This window comes from Mytilus edulis, unplaced genomic scaffold (genome assembly GCF_963676685.1).
Source record: "Mytilus edulis unplaced genomic scaffold, xbMytEdul2.2 SCAFFOLD_989, whole genome shotgun sequence".
Taxonomy (NCBI): Eukaryota; Metazoa; Mollusca; class Bivalvia; order Mytilida; family Mytilidae; genus Mytilus; species Mytilus edulis.
This window is the reverse complement of record NW_027267613.1, coordinates 14,832-29,165: the sequence shown is the minus strand read 5'-3', so window position 1 is coordinate 29,165 and position 14,334 is coordinate 14,832. Positions and strand designations below refer to the sequence as shown.

Below are 14,334 nucleotides of genomic sequence, written 5' to 3'. Positions count from 1 at the left end.
TGATTGCGTTTTCTTGTCATTTATAAATGGTGTAAATCAAATAATAATTGTGCAGCGTACTTTGGTCTTCTTACAATCATTTTACCTCTTTTTCTATGTGTATTTGTAGTAGGTTCCACTTCAGAAAACGTTGTTCCTGAAAACATAAAATCTGATCTCAAGTAAACAAAGATATCAAACGGGTTACAAAAGGTACACTACTACTGTATATAGATTCATAACCTTGAGTAGTGTTAACCTTAAGATCGTATGCTCAAGACCTTAAGCTGATAGCCGCCTTCGGTTGTGTTTTTTTCTATCTGTTTTGAAGACTCATTAGTGGCATTATACTGTTTTATGATCGTTAATCGGGTTGATGTCTCTAGAACACCTTCCCCGTTTCCATTTTTAAATTTGCTACCTTAAGAATAGACCACTTTAGATGTAATTGGCAACACTTTTAGGAATTTTGGTGTTCAATGCTCTTGAACTTCTTACTTTATTTGGCCTTTGTAATTTGTTTGGATTCGAGCGTCAATAGTGAGCCTTTTGTAGACGACACGCGCGTCTGGTGTAAATACAAAGTTTTATCCTGGTATCTATGATGAGTTTATTTGTTAAAGATTAATTTTCACTGTGTAAAACACAATGTCAACTAAAGACTACAAATAACATGTATATTGACATTCTACTGGAAACATACAATAAAAGCTACAGGGAAAATGTTGACGTAAAACTTAATGAGACACATTGGAAAAGCTTTCTAAAACGGCAAATATAAAATTAAACGCCATTTCATGACAGCCATTAAAACATCACAAGCATTACTTAATTATTCTTCTGTAGTTATAAAAGATATATCTAATTAGATATTGAAGAATTGAGATCTTCCACATTTTTTGGTTCAGTGCATTGTTTAAAATAACATAATACCGGTTTAAAACAACTGAATGTTCTGGCCTTTAATCTTTAAGATTTAAGCCCTTTTATTATCTAACAAATAGTGTGTACATTGTCTTTCTCAACAGTTAGGCTTATTGTTTTTATAGTGCAAATATTCCACGTGAAATTTGGATGGAAGCACGCTATTGCATCAAATGTTATGAATAATGAGCATACTTATTTCAAATGGCAATAGAACGGAACAATCATGCACTATTTCCACCGCATAAGAGATAAGAGACCGAAGTGCTGACTACTGGGCTGGTGATACCCTCGGAGACGAAACGTCCACCAGCAGTGACATCGAACCAGTGGTGTAAATTGTAATCAAAGGTACCAGGGTTATAATTTGATACGCCAGACACTACATGAGCTTATTTCCCATTGCTAAACAAACATAATCGATCTACAGACAGAAAATGAACATATATTTTACCTTCAACGTGATCATGTTCTGTGACAACTTCTGTGGTGCTGTGTAAAACTTTTAAACATCCTTTCACGTGGTCGCATCTGAAAAACAGTTATTTGATATATCTGTTCTAATGATGCATTAACAGTTTGTTTAGACAATAGCAGATTTACTTTGTGGACAACAGGCTGCTACTATGTAAACACAAACAGGCTGCTACTATGTAAACACGAACAATGAAATTTCCAATTAGAATCCTTTTTACGCATACAGTTGATTAACTCTTACTATGAAGTTTAAAAAAAATCATTTCCTTGAATTAAAAGTTCACTTTCACTTTTGTTTCTAGAAGTTAGTGAATGTCCTATTTCATAACCTTTTTCTCATTTTTTATTAAAACAAAACAGCCAAAAGGTTTTGGGATGGGGTGTGGGAAAAAATCGTTTTTTTTTTCCCTTTGCACTAACTTTTAAAATTTGAGGAGGGGGCAATTTCCACCCTTCGCCGTCAACAAGGCTCCTCATATATGTATATATGTACACCCATTCTACTCAAAGAAAAAACTAAGCAAAAAAAATTCGACAAAAAACAAAACACAACAAAGAAACTAACGAACCAATAAATATATGAATACTTAAGACATATTTAGGATATTTATTTAACGTTCATCGACGTATCAAATAAGTTAATCGAATAAATACAGTTGTAAATACGTGGAGCAAATATACGAATCTTAACAAAAACTTCTTACTATTTTTCTAGAAATAAGATGAAATGAAACATAATGGATTTTGTGTTGTTTTGAATATTCGGTAGTCACTTAATTTGTAAATCAAATGTTTCAGTTCATTTTGGTATCAATTGGAGTGAAATGATATTCGAGTAGACCCTGAAATTGATCGGGTAACACAATATGTTTTCATTTAACATCCCAATGTCCAAATATGCGATAATGTATGTAACGTTGACGCTAATTATGCAATTTCACAATTCGACTTGAACAAACTGATTAAAGACTTTTGTGTGAAATAAAATGAGCAATCATCCGTAAAGATTATTAATATGACTCGGAAGATTCTATTTCAACAACTAAGCAAACCAAGAGAATTTGTTTATGGAAAGATTGTATAGTAACAGTAAGAATTTGACATATTTAATTTCATTTTGGATTTTTGGGACATAATGTGCTTTTTTACAACACAATAGAAAAAAGTACTAGTTTTATTTTCTTAAAGTAAGCGGAAAATGTGCAGATTGCAAGACCATTTACGCTATGTCTTTTTAACAACAAAATATTGTAACACTGTTAATTGGATTCCAACTTAACATTAAAAGGAGTAGGTCCAGTAAGACCCCTTTTTGGCCCCGAAATATAGCAGTTTTACAAAATTGTTAAAATGTAAACTTTTAGTTATTTATTGGACAGTAGAATGCTTCTGCTACATAAATATGGACTGTTTTTGACAATACAATGCACATATATCGGGTACAAGCACCATTAAGTCATGCTAAACTACTGAAATCTTCACCATCTAGCATTTCAGTTAAATTTTAGACGGTTTCCGTGTAAAACGAAAGTGGCCGCATTCGTGTTCATCCTTAATATTGAAATGTAAGTTGTATTTGATGATAATATATTGCATATATAAATGTTGAGAATGAACACGGATGCGGCCACTTTCATTTTTGACAAAAACCATCAGAAAGGTAACATTTTCCGGCATATTTGGTACATTTTCCACATTTGAGCTTGAATCGGATCGTTTTTAATGACTAAATCAGTTAAAATCTTTCACATGAACACATTGAATCAAATGAAATATACACTTAAGTGTTCAAAAAGTGGTAAAAATCTTCCGTCAGATGAATCTGAACCTTAAATCGGACCTTACCGGACCTACTCCTTTAATTGGAAACAAAAGAAAAGGTACTATGATTTTGTGTCCAGATAAAAACTAAGTTCAAACTTTTGGGTATTTAAAGAAGACTGTTGGCCTGTTAAACCAGAAGATATTATAAAGTGTTTTGGCTTTTTTTTATACTTATTAATTAAATACTACACTGTTTTAATTTTATTCATTCAAGTGTAGATGGAAGAACATGTTGCTAAAACAATGTTGTTATAGAATACTTACACAATTTGAGTAGTGTCCATAAAAATACAATATATTTTCATTTAATCCCTATCCCTGCATACAAAGTTAAAGGTAATAAGAAGTGGCATATAGGAAAAACAGCACAAAACCAGAATATGATATCTTGCAAAGTTGTCTCTGTCCTGTGTCAATGTTCAGTGAACCAATGAATCGTTCTTTGACATTCTATTTGAAAATGTTGCCTCACAATCAACAGTATCATCAGTTACAAGTTGATTAGACCACATCATTTTATAAACTACCTTAACAAAACTTTAAACGAAAATAACACGAATTGTTCATTGTCAAACGTTTGAATTCACCATAGTTGATACGTTTAAACCAAATTTGTTGTCAAATTAAAAAAGATTAAATCATGTTTTTAATGTGTGCACAAAGTTTCAATTTGATGCGACCTTTTTTTTCTAAATATTCTTAATTTCCTTGTTAATCTTTTAAATTGTATAAGCGTCTCAACATTTCTGTATATCATGTCTTATACTGTGTTGTGTTATTTTGTATTGTCAACTTAGAAAATAATATAAAAAATATTTCGACAGCATGTTTCAGCTGTACAATATTTTTTTTTCTTTTTTACAGAATAATAATTTAGTACAGCTTTGCATCACACAGACACAAATAATAAGATTTTAACTTATCGGACAAAAGTCTATCACCCCGTTCATTCTCATTACAAGGGGCCTCGGTGACTGAGTGGTCTAATTAGTTACTACTGTAATCACTAGTCTGTCAACACTGATGTTCGAACCGCGCTCGTACGGGTGTATTCGACTCCAATCTTAATTGACTGGGATTGTCAGTTTTCCTTTCGAATGTCGGTTGTTTTATCCTGGCACTCCGGCTTCCTCAACCAGCAAAAACTGTCCGCCACGAAATAGCCAAAAAGAATGAACAGCAACAATTAAAAAATGTTAGGACATTATCTATCTGAAAATGGTAATTTTGTGTGGTCCTTTTTGAAAATTGGGATGTTATTATCGTTGGAATAAAAAACGAAACCTTGCAGTTGGCCTTTCCAGAATCTGAAGGCTTATGGGTAATCTCATTATTCGTACACAAAAATGAAAATAACGTTACGTTATTGGTTGAATTTCTATTGTTTATCACGTTTTAAACCAATCACAACTTTTTTGTGTACGTTTTTGGAAATAATATCCAGAATGCATTAGATTGTGAAACGGCGAATTTTTTATTATGTAAATACAGATAATAAATAATATACTTACTTCTCATTCATGTTACAGTGACACGTTATTAAACAATCTTTTCCGTAGAATCCTCTGGAACAAGGTCTGCATTGGCCACCATCAAAAGTCATAAATCCGTTCATACACTCTGTTGAAACTCAATCAGTTAATCATGTTAATTAAATACATTATGTCAGCCATTATGTTCTCAACATAAGAAAATTGGTTTGATGCGTGTTGATGCATTATTGATTATACTTTAAAATATTAGGAAAATGCATAGTACCAACGACCGCAGAATTGTCTATCAAAGAACACAAATCCGATTGTTAAAATTTGTATTGGGCAGTGAGTAAAGTTATGTACATTCTTTAACTTACAAATATTGTTGTATCTAAAGTCTAAGCGAGGAAATGTCTTTAAAGAAATTAGGTATACATATTCACATATCTTTTAATCTTCAATACAAAAAGAACTAATTCTAGTCTGTTTTGTCGGAACATACATTTTGCATATGCTTATGAAGCCTTTTGTCAAACCGGAAGACTTTTTAGAATTCTGTGTAGTCGCAAATATTCATTCTTATGTTAATTTTTTCTCGAATTTTTTCATCAACTTTTGGATAACCTGCATAATGCATTGATTACACAAACTTTTCAAAATTAATTATAAGAATCTGTTTAAACGTTGACGTTTAGGAATACCGTATCTGATTAAATACAGACATGAAATAACCAAAAATGAAGGTCTTTTAAGATAACAATCTATTGCAAATGATAATTATTTGAATTGAACTTTATTAAAATTAAAGGTCAGTTATGCATAATTCGTCGCTAATAAAACCTGCCCATCCTTTGACACTTTTATTCAAATAATTAACACCTTTGTTGTTTCAACTAGTTATCGTTTTGATAACATAACAGAATAAGCCATGGGATGCAGTGATTTATAATACTGAGAAACAGTCAAGTTCAGCGAGACTTTGTGTAGATTGCTGTATTGATGTTTATGCAAAGTGAGGAGTCTGTTATTAATTGTATTTTGGAACTTTTGGTCCTTAACTTTGTACTTGTTTAGGCTTTCAATATTGTTTCATCTGAGCGTCACTAGTTAGTTTTGTGTGGACGAAACGCGTTTTGCTCTGTCGTATATTATGTTCTCCCATTTATTTGTATTGTAGTCCTGTCATGTAATGTTGTCAATTCAATGTTATATTTAACATCGCCATAAAAGCGAGAGGTTTGGCATGCCACAAAACCTGGTTCAACCAACTTTTGTTTTCTTAAAATATCATGTACCAAGTCAGGAAATGGCCGTTGTTATATTATAGTTCGTTTCTGTGTGTGTTACATTTTAATGTTGTGTTCCTGTTGTGTCGTAGTTCTCCTCTTATATTTGATGTGTTTCTCTCAGTTTTATTTGTAACCCGGATTTGTTTTTTCACAATTGATTTATGAATTTCGATATACTACTGTTGCCTTTATTTGATTGCATGTCTGTAACTTTTGGCTTTGTTGAGTATTAAATCTTGCCGTTGGCTTTTTTCATCTGAATTGTTCTACCTACTGTGATGTCGGCATCTTTTTGTAGATGACAATATGATTTTTACTTTGCTCAAAGGTGTTTGTCGAAATGTGACCAATAGGTAGGATTATTACAGATATAGTATACTTTTAAGACCATATCTTTTTGTTTTTATATATAAAAAAAATTTACATGAAAATTGTTTGATAGAATTATGTCACGTAATCAAGTCTTATTCCTTCTTCTTAAGTTAATACTTCTAATAGTGTTTGTTTGGTTTGTTATGTGATGTTACACTGCTGTATAATTGACGTATGAAACACATGCGTACTTTTAACCGATTTTGGCAGTCCAATCAAGGAAAACATGAAATAATGCTTTAATAACAATATGGAACAAAGTCATTCTTGCAATTTAATTTAATGTATCTATATACATTATTTACTAGTTATGACCTCGTAAATATATTCACCTACCGATACATACACCATTAACCTCTACGTAATTAAAGCAACAAAACAATCTTCCAGATCTAAAAAAAAATGACGGAGATTCGTCAATAAATAAACTTTTAATTAGTTAAACAAGACTATTATCACACATTTAATATATGCTAACATTCGACATTCGAGTTGGTTTCATTATTGTACGGTACTAATACCAACATTATCAGTGAATTGCAGCGGGTCCAAAACACAGCAGCACGTTTGATAACACGAATAAGGAAATTTGACTCAATTACGCCTGTTTTAATATCGTTACACTGGCTACCCATACATTACCGGTGCCAATATAAACGTCTTTTATATGTGCACAAAGCACAGCATGGCAAGGCTCCTAGTTACCTTCAAAATTTAATTACGCCATACAAGCCAAGTAGATCCCTCAGGTCGGAAAATAGTATGCTCATACATCCTCCAAATGACGTTCGAACGAAAAGCTACTGTCAGAGGCGTTTTGACAACGCTGCACCTACACTCTGGATCAATTTGCCATCGTCTTACGGAGTGTAAATTCTTTAGATGGTTTTTTTAAAAGCAACTCAAGACTCATTTATTTCGGACTGTTTTAAGGATTTCTTGTAGATTTTATATATTTTTAATCGACTGCATTAGTTTTAGACAGTTTTGTTTATTTAAGGGTCCATGCATTTTTCATTTCTTTTATTTCTTTTTTTCTTTTTTAAGTATCTTATAAATTTGTATATGCTTGTTTGATTCTTTTAAGATAGTGCTTTGTAATCTATGTTTTATGTATTTTTGTATTTTATATATTTTTTTTAAATGTAAAGCTCTTAAGAGTAATTTTTGTTATTATATAATGCGCTCTATAAATATTGTATTTATTATTATTATTATTATTAGGTCTTTCCACTTTTCTGTGGAAAGACCTATTGTTTTTCTTCTGATTATTTTTTTTTTTCTTCCGCCTAATTTTGTTCTTGCGATAAACATTTGTTTCGCAATATGTCGCTTAGATATTTGGTATATGATATCGAACAGTTTATGCGCTTTTGAAATTTACCCTGCGTAAACGAATACTTTTCTTTGTAGGAGTTATCTCCCCAAACACTGTTTTCCTTGTTAGCGCATCTCCTTCGCAACCGTAAAAGATTAAGACAAATTTATTTTACAAAATTGCTCGTTATATCCTTCGCATGATTTGTCCTATTTTGACCGAAGCGATATGACCGCTCCATATGAGAGTTATTTCCCCTTATGCATCTGATATAAGTGATATGAATTTCTATCTTATAAATCATAAGTGATAGAGACCTAGGATCTTTTGATTTGAGGTTCTTGGTCCCAAAAAATGAAAATTAGGTCAAGGTCAAAGGTCAAGGTCATATTCTAATATTTGAATTTGGCTTATTTTCACTTATATCCAAAGACTGTATAAGATATCAACAAATTATTTTTACTAAATTGTTAGTTGCGACATGTCGTAAGATGTAAATTTTGATTGCAAGCGTACGTTGAATGTAAAAGGGAGTTTTCTCCCCTCTTGTATTTAAAAATACGCGTTTGGTGATATAACTCATTAACTAAATATAATAAAGACCTATGGTCTTTTGATTTGAGGTCCTTGGTTTATGACCTTGAAATTGATCTCAAGGTCATAGCTTAATTTGACGTTCTAGATTTTGACCTTTGCTTTTATTCTATATGTATACATGATAAAGATATACAACTTTTAGAAAAAGGTATCAAACCATTTAACCTTGTAAAAAACAACCGGAAGTGACCTTTTGTAAACCGGAAATAGCTATTTTTTTGTACTTTATTAATATAAAAGTATATAGAACCAGATATTTTTGGAATCAGTGTCAAGTAAATATTCAAATATAATCGGAAGTAACATTTTTCAAACCGGAAGTAACAAATTATCTCCCTTATTTAAAAAAAATGTATGGAAACAATATATTGTTGGAATCAGCTTACTAGGAGCTATCATTTGACGATTGAAATGACATTTTAAACTTAGTTTCACAACTTTTCATATCAAAATACATTGTTTTGATGGAAAGACCTTCAATTGTTCTCTGAACAATTGGTTTTTAATTATTATTATTATTATTATTATTATTATTATTAGGTCTTTCCACTTTTCTGTGGAAAGACCTATTGTTTTTCTTCTGATTATTTTTTTTTTTCTTCCGCCTAATTTTGTTCTTGCGATAAACATTTGTTTCGCAATATGTCGCTTAGATATTTTGTATATGATATCGAACAGTTTATGCGCTTTTGAAATTTACCCTGCGTAAACGAATACTTTTCTTTGTAGGAGTTATCTCCCCAAACACTGTTTTCCTTGTTATGGCATCTCCTTCGCAACCGTTAAAGATTATGACAAATTTATTTTACAAAATTGTTCGTTACATCCTCAGTAATTTTTGGCGTATTTGGATCGAAGCGATTCGAAGAAATTTTATAGGAGTTATCTGTCTTTTCGGAATAAATTTGTCGGTATGTTTTTTTAACTCATAAACCGTTAACCGTATAACCCTGGAATGTTTTTATTTGAGTCCCCTGATTCCTAACTTAGAAAATTAGGTCAAGGTCAAAGGTCAAGGTCATATTTTAGATTTTCATATGTCTTTGATTTCCCTATAACTCTTGAACGGTTATAGATACAAAAAAATTAAGCAGTGAAAAATGCTTGGTACTTCAAGGGGCAACTTTTTTTACATTATGACTATATTGATTTTACCATCATGTAAGGGACATAACTCCCATCGATGGTTTTTAAAAGGCCATTTTTAGGCAAAACTCTTAAACAAAAGGTCCTTGACCCATAGGGTCTTTTGCAATGACCTTGTGGAGCAATGACCTTGACGAAGGTTACAAGGTCAAAGGTCAAGGTCATCAAATTATGTGGTTTTGGCACTATTTAAACAGTTTTATGTGTGTTTGAATTTCAACCAACCAACCAACATACCAACCAACCAACCAACCAATCAATCGATCAATCAATCAATCAATCAATCATGATCATGATCAATCAACCAATAATGATCATGATCAATCAATCAATCATGTTTCCGTCTCATGTGTTTCTTATAGGGTTCAACCAACCAACCAACCAATCAACCAATCAATCAATCAATCAATCATGATCATGATCAACCAATCATGTTTCCGTCTCATGTGTTTAATATAGGGTCCAAGATCTTCTTTGTGTCTTTTTCCGTGTTTCAATTGACCCTATCCAATGTGTTTAACCAACCAACCAACCAACCAACCAACCAACTAATCAATCAATCAATCAATCAATCAATCATGTTTCCGTCTCATGTGTTTAATATAGGGTCCAAGATCTTCTTTGTTTCTTTTTCCGTGTTTCAATTGACCCTATCCAACGTGTTTAACCAACCAACCAACCAACCAACCAACTAATCAATTAATCAATCAATCAATCAACCAATCAATCAATCATGATCATGATCAATCAATCATGTTTCCGTCTCATGTGTTTAATATAGGGTCCAAGATCTTCTTTGTTTCTTTTTCCGTGTTTCAATTGACCCTATCCAACGTGTTTAACCAACCAACCAACCAACTAATCAATTAATCAATCAATCAACTAATCAATCAATCATGATCATGATCAATCAATCATGTTTCCGTCTCATGTGTTTAATATAGGGTCCAAGATCTTCTTTGTTTCTTTTTTCGTGTTTCAATTGACACTATCCAACGTGTTTAACCAACCAACCAATCAACCAACCAACCAACCAACTAACCAACTTATCAATCAATCAATCAATCAATCAATCAATCAATCAATCTGTATGACTGTTTAATCATGACAGTTTATTGAAGGAACAAACTCTCAATTATTCAAGAAAAATTGAAATTTAATATTGTTCTTACGTCACTTCTGAAAAAAAATCCACATGTTCTCTGAAACTACAAGTACAATCGACCTCAAAATTTGCAGTCAGCAGGGCATACATGTACTAAACGTTTATAAAAAAACTTGGTGCAGATATCTCTCAAAGCTTTTCCTAGAGAAAAGAAATGGCAATGCCGTAAAAATAGCTTGCTAGGTCCGTAAATCTCAGTAAAAACCTACAATAAAATGTCCGCTCCGAGTTTGAAATACTAATCTGTGTTACAAACAGGTGCTGAAAAATGTACATTATCAGAAAATAATCAATAAATGTGTTTTAAAGTTACACCGGATCAATTAAATCCAAAACATGCACTACTTGTGAACTGTCATCAAAATGTTAATTTCCTACAATGACAAAAGAAATTACATTGTGTACATTCCATCTCTATAGATGTTGTCTGTTTAACGTCCCCACCTAAAAAGAAATAAAAAGACTTTCTTTTCGTTATTATAAACCCGTGTCACGTGATGTGGCGCGCGCGCTGTACCTAAAATAAAAGAAAAACTTTCCAAACTAAACATGAAACTTCTCCGGTAACAATAATATAGACCCCATACAGAAACAAACAAACAAACAAACAAACAAACACCCCCCAATTCAATTAATTTTACAGGGGGAAAGACCCCCTACAATTGCTTTTTTAAAGCAATTGATTTATTATTATTATTATTATTATTATTATTATTATTATTATTATTATTATTATTATTATTATTATTATTATTATTATTATTATTATTATTATTATTATTATTAATTATTATTATTATTATTATTATTCTTTATTATTATACGTTTAGAGAATATGTTCTACTATGATTACACATGAATGATCGGAATATATTAAACTAAAAACATATTTGATAAATAAGTATAGAATGTATAGGGAGAAGTGGATTCAAAAATGATAATCAACGACCGATATTGTTACTCCTAGACCATTACTTTTTATACATACTGCCGAAAGACAGCCTTTTGGGGTTTTGACCATTGATTAAGGGAATAACCTAAATAGTTTTGTTATGTGAACTCTTCATCATTGAATATTTGATTGTATTCATATCATATCCTTCTTTAGGCGTCAGACAAGATAAAGAAAATTAGACACACTTTACTTTAAGTTAAAATTTTATTCATATTGGTGCTTCCATTGTTCGGAACCCGTATTCAGTAACAACTTTAAGACAGGCACCCGACGTTAACACGTTTCATGCAGTAGTGTCACAATCGAGTGATAGAATTGTAGGTTTAGGTGCTATTGTTGCATTTAACCCGAGTTATTCTGGAAATTTTGAAATCGATAGGGAATGTTTATAAATGAAGTCAATGTTTCCCCATCAATATACAAAGTTCAAACATTTTGTATAATTGCACTGAATGCAAATCTTCAATAGAACTCTCTCTCTCTCTCTCTCTCTCTCTCTCTCTCTCTCTCTCTCTCTCTCTCTCTCTCTCTCTCTCTCTCTCTCTCTCTCTCTCTCTCTCTCTCTCTCTCCTCTCTCTCTCTCCTCTCTCCTCTCCTCTCTCTCTCTCTCTCTCATACAGTTCGATCAAACATTTTCAATCGTCATTTCAGTGAATATACATCATAAATCCTCATACCAAACTTGTATTTTTATCAAATTACTGAATATTTTAGACTATCAAATGTTGACCAAAATTACTTTTGAAAGAACGTAACGTATACAACTTTGTAAAAATACAAATAATTTATTTCATACTTTACCTATCTTCACATACTCCTTCGTACATTAAATTTAAAGATTCCACTGTATTTAATATTAACAGTATATTAATTAATACAATCATTGCTATATATTTATTAAGGCGTATTAGGAAAATATTGGAGGATTTGTGTTAGTTATATCAGGAAATATTTCGTTGAAGTAAAGTGTTTTAGGAAGTACAATTTATCAAAACCATGTGTGTACTACTTTACCATCGTACAATAAAATACTTTGTTAATTATCAATGTTTATTGTCGGGATTAGTTCAGGGTGATATATGAATTAAGACTCGTTATCATGTCAAACAACGGCACTACATTTCGATTATAAATTAATTAATCACGGGCATAATGCAAAGGTGTATAAATGTTTGTTTTATCTTGCAGTTAATCAATATTTTTAAACTGTCGTTTCGGAATTAAATTTTATGACATTATGAATTGTACTAGTATTTCTGAGAAATTTGTTGATAAAATTGTAAATGGAAATGGGGAATGTGTCAAAGAGCAAACAACAGCCACAGGCCCCCAAGGGTTCTTCCATACAACGCGAAACTCCCGTACACGGAGGCGTTCTTCAGCTGGCAACTAAACAAAATGTATACTAGTTCAATGATAATGGACGTCATACTAAACTTAGAAATATACACAAAAAACTAAAATTTTAAATCATACAAGACTTAAAAAGGCTAAAAGCTCCTTACTTGTGACAGACGCAACAATACGGCGGGGTTTAACATAAAACTTTATGATATAAATTGGCAGTGATTAATAAGTACTGGTAAAGCATCAAATTGCTGCTTCATGATCTAAATTGCATATTTTCAAAAAGACACCCATTAGTATAGTTTGCTTTCATTTCAATTCAGATGCGCTATTTAAAGTCAGTACAACATAACATCAGCAGTGCTTTTTAAACTGACCTAAATGCTATCATATAACATGTATAAATCAGATATATCATGCACAGAAAGGATAAACATATCATAGAATAGGGAACGAGAATGTGGTTCGGATGATCAACACATATACAGGCCATCTGTGACACATATATTCGATGATGGTCAACCTATTTATAATGAACATAGTTTTGTCTTTACAAACATTTGTTTTTGTTAAATTGAAACACAACTTATGCATATTGCTATTTAAACTTATAGTCTTCCATCCTCTCCATTTCATCTACTTATATATTGGACATTTTACAAGATCATACGACTATTGTCGGATTATTTATGAAGCCTATACACATAATATGTTGGATGTGTACTGATAGATTATTTAGTTTAGAAGGGCAGGCTTCTATTTATTAGTTTTTATTAACTTTACACTAGTTTTCCGTATCTACAAGCTCACTAAGTTCTGTACATTGCGTCTTATGATTGCATGTCATTCTAAAAGAGGATCAAAAGATACCAGATGGACATTTAAACTCATTGATAAAAAATAAACTGACAACGTCATGGCTACAAAAGAAAAAAGCACAACAACCAAAAAAAAGTACACAAAACACAACATAGAAAAAAAACACTAAGCAACACGAACCCAACCAAAAACTTGGGGTGATCTCTGGTGCTCCGGAAGGTGAGCAGATCCTGACCCACATGTGACACCCGTCGTGTTGCTCATAATATTACAAACCCGGTAAAAGTTTTATTCGGTTGGTCACATTCGTGAGGGAAACGGGATTGAAGCTACGACATTATGAACAAATACGATATCATATGTGAAACGGATATTCCATAACGGTCAACCAACTTGTGATGGCGTCCGTAAAATTTACGAAAGGAAATACAAACTTATGACTAAAATCATTTCTAACATCTCAATACCTTAGTATTTAACTTCATCTGTAGTATCATGTATTTCCAGTTCGATGGGAAAGATCCGTTTTACAAAGGTATCAAAATCCAAAAATGTTATGGATAGGTCATCATCAATATAGCATAATGTGATGTTGAAGGATAACAAAAGTTTTTTTTTACTGATTCTGCCTCATTTAACTAGAGAAG

The 14,334-nt window shown here is 31.9% G+C and overlaps 1 long non-coding RNA gene across 1 annotated transcript; it reads right to left on the bottom strand.

The window, feature by feature from the left end:
• Window positions 1–4,715: 4,715 nt before the first annotated feature.
• Window positions 4,716–12,418, bottom strand: LOC139505681 (uncharacterized). The gene is made up of 3 exons (XR_011659816.1): window positions 12,323–12,418; window positions 6,677–6,732; window positions 4,716–4,824 (listed from the first exon to the last, which is right to left on the bottom strand). It is a non-coding gene; the product is annotated as an uncharacterized lncRNA (long non-coding RNA).
• Window positions 12,419–14,334: the final 1,916 nt, after the last annotated feature.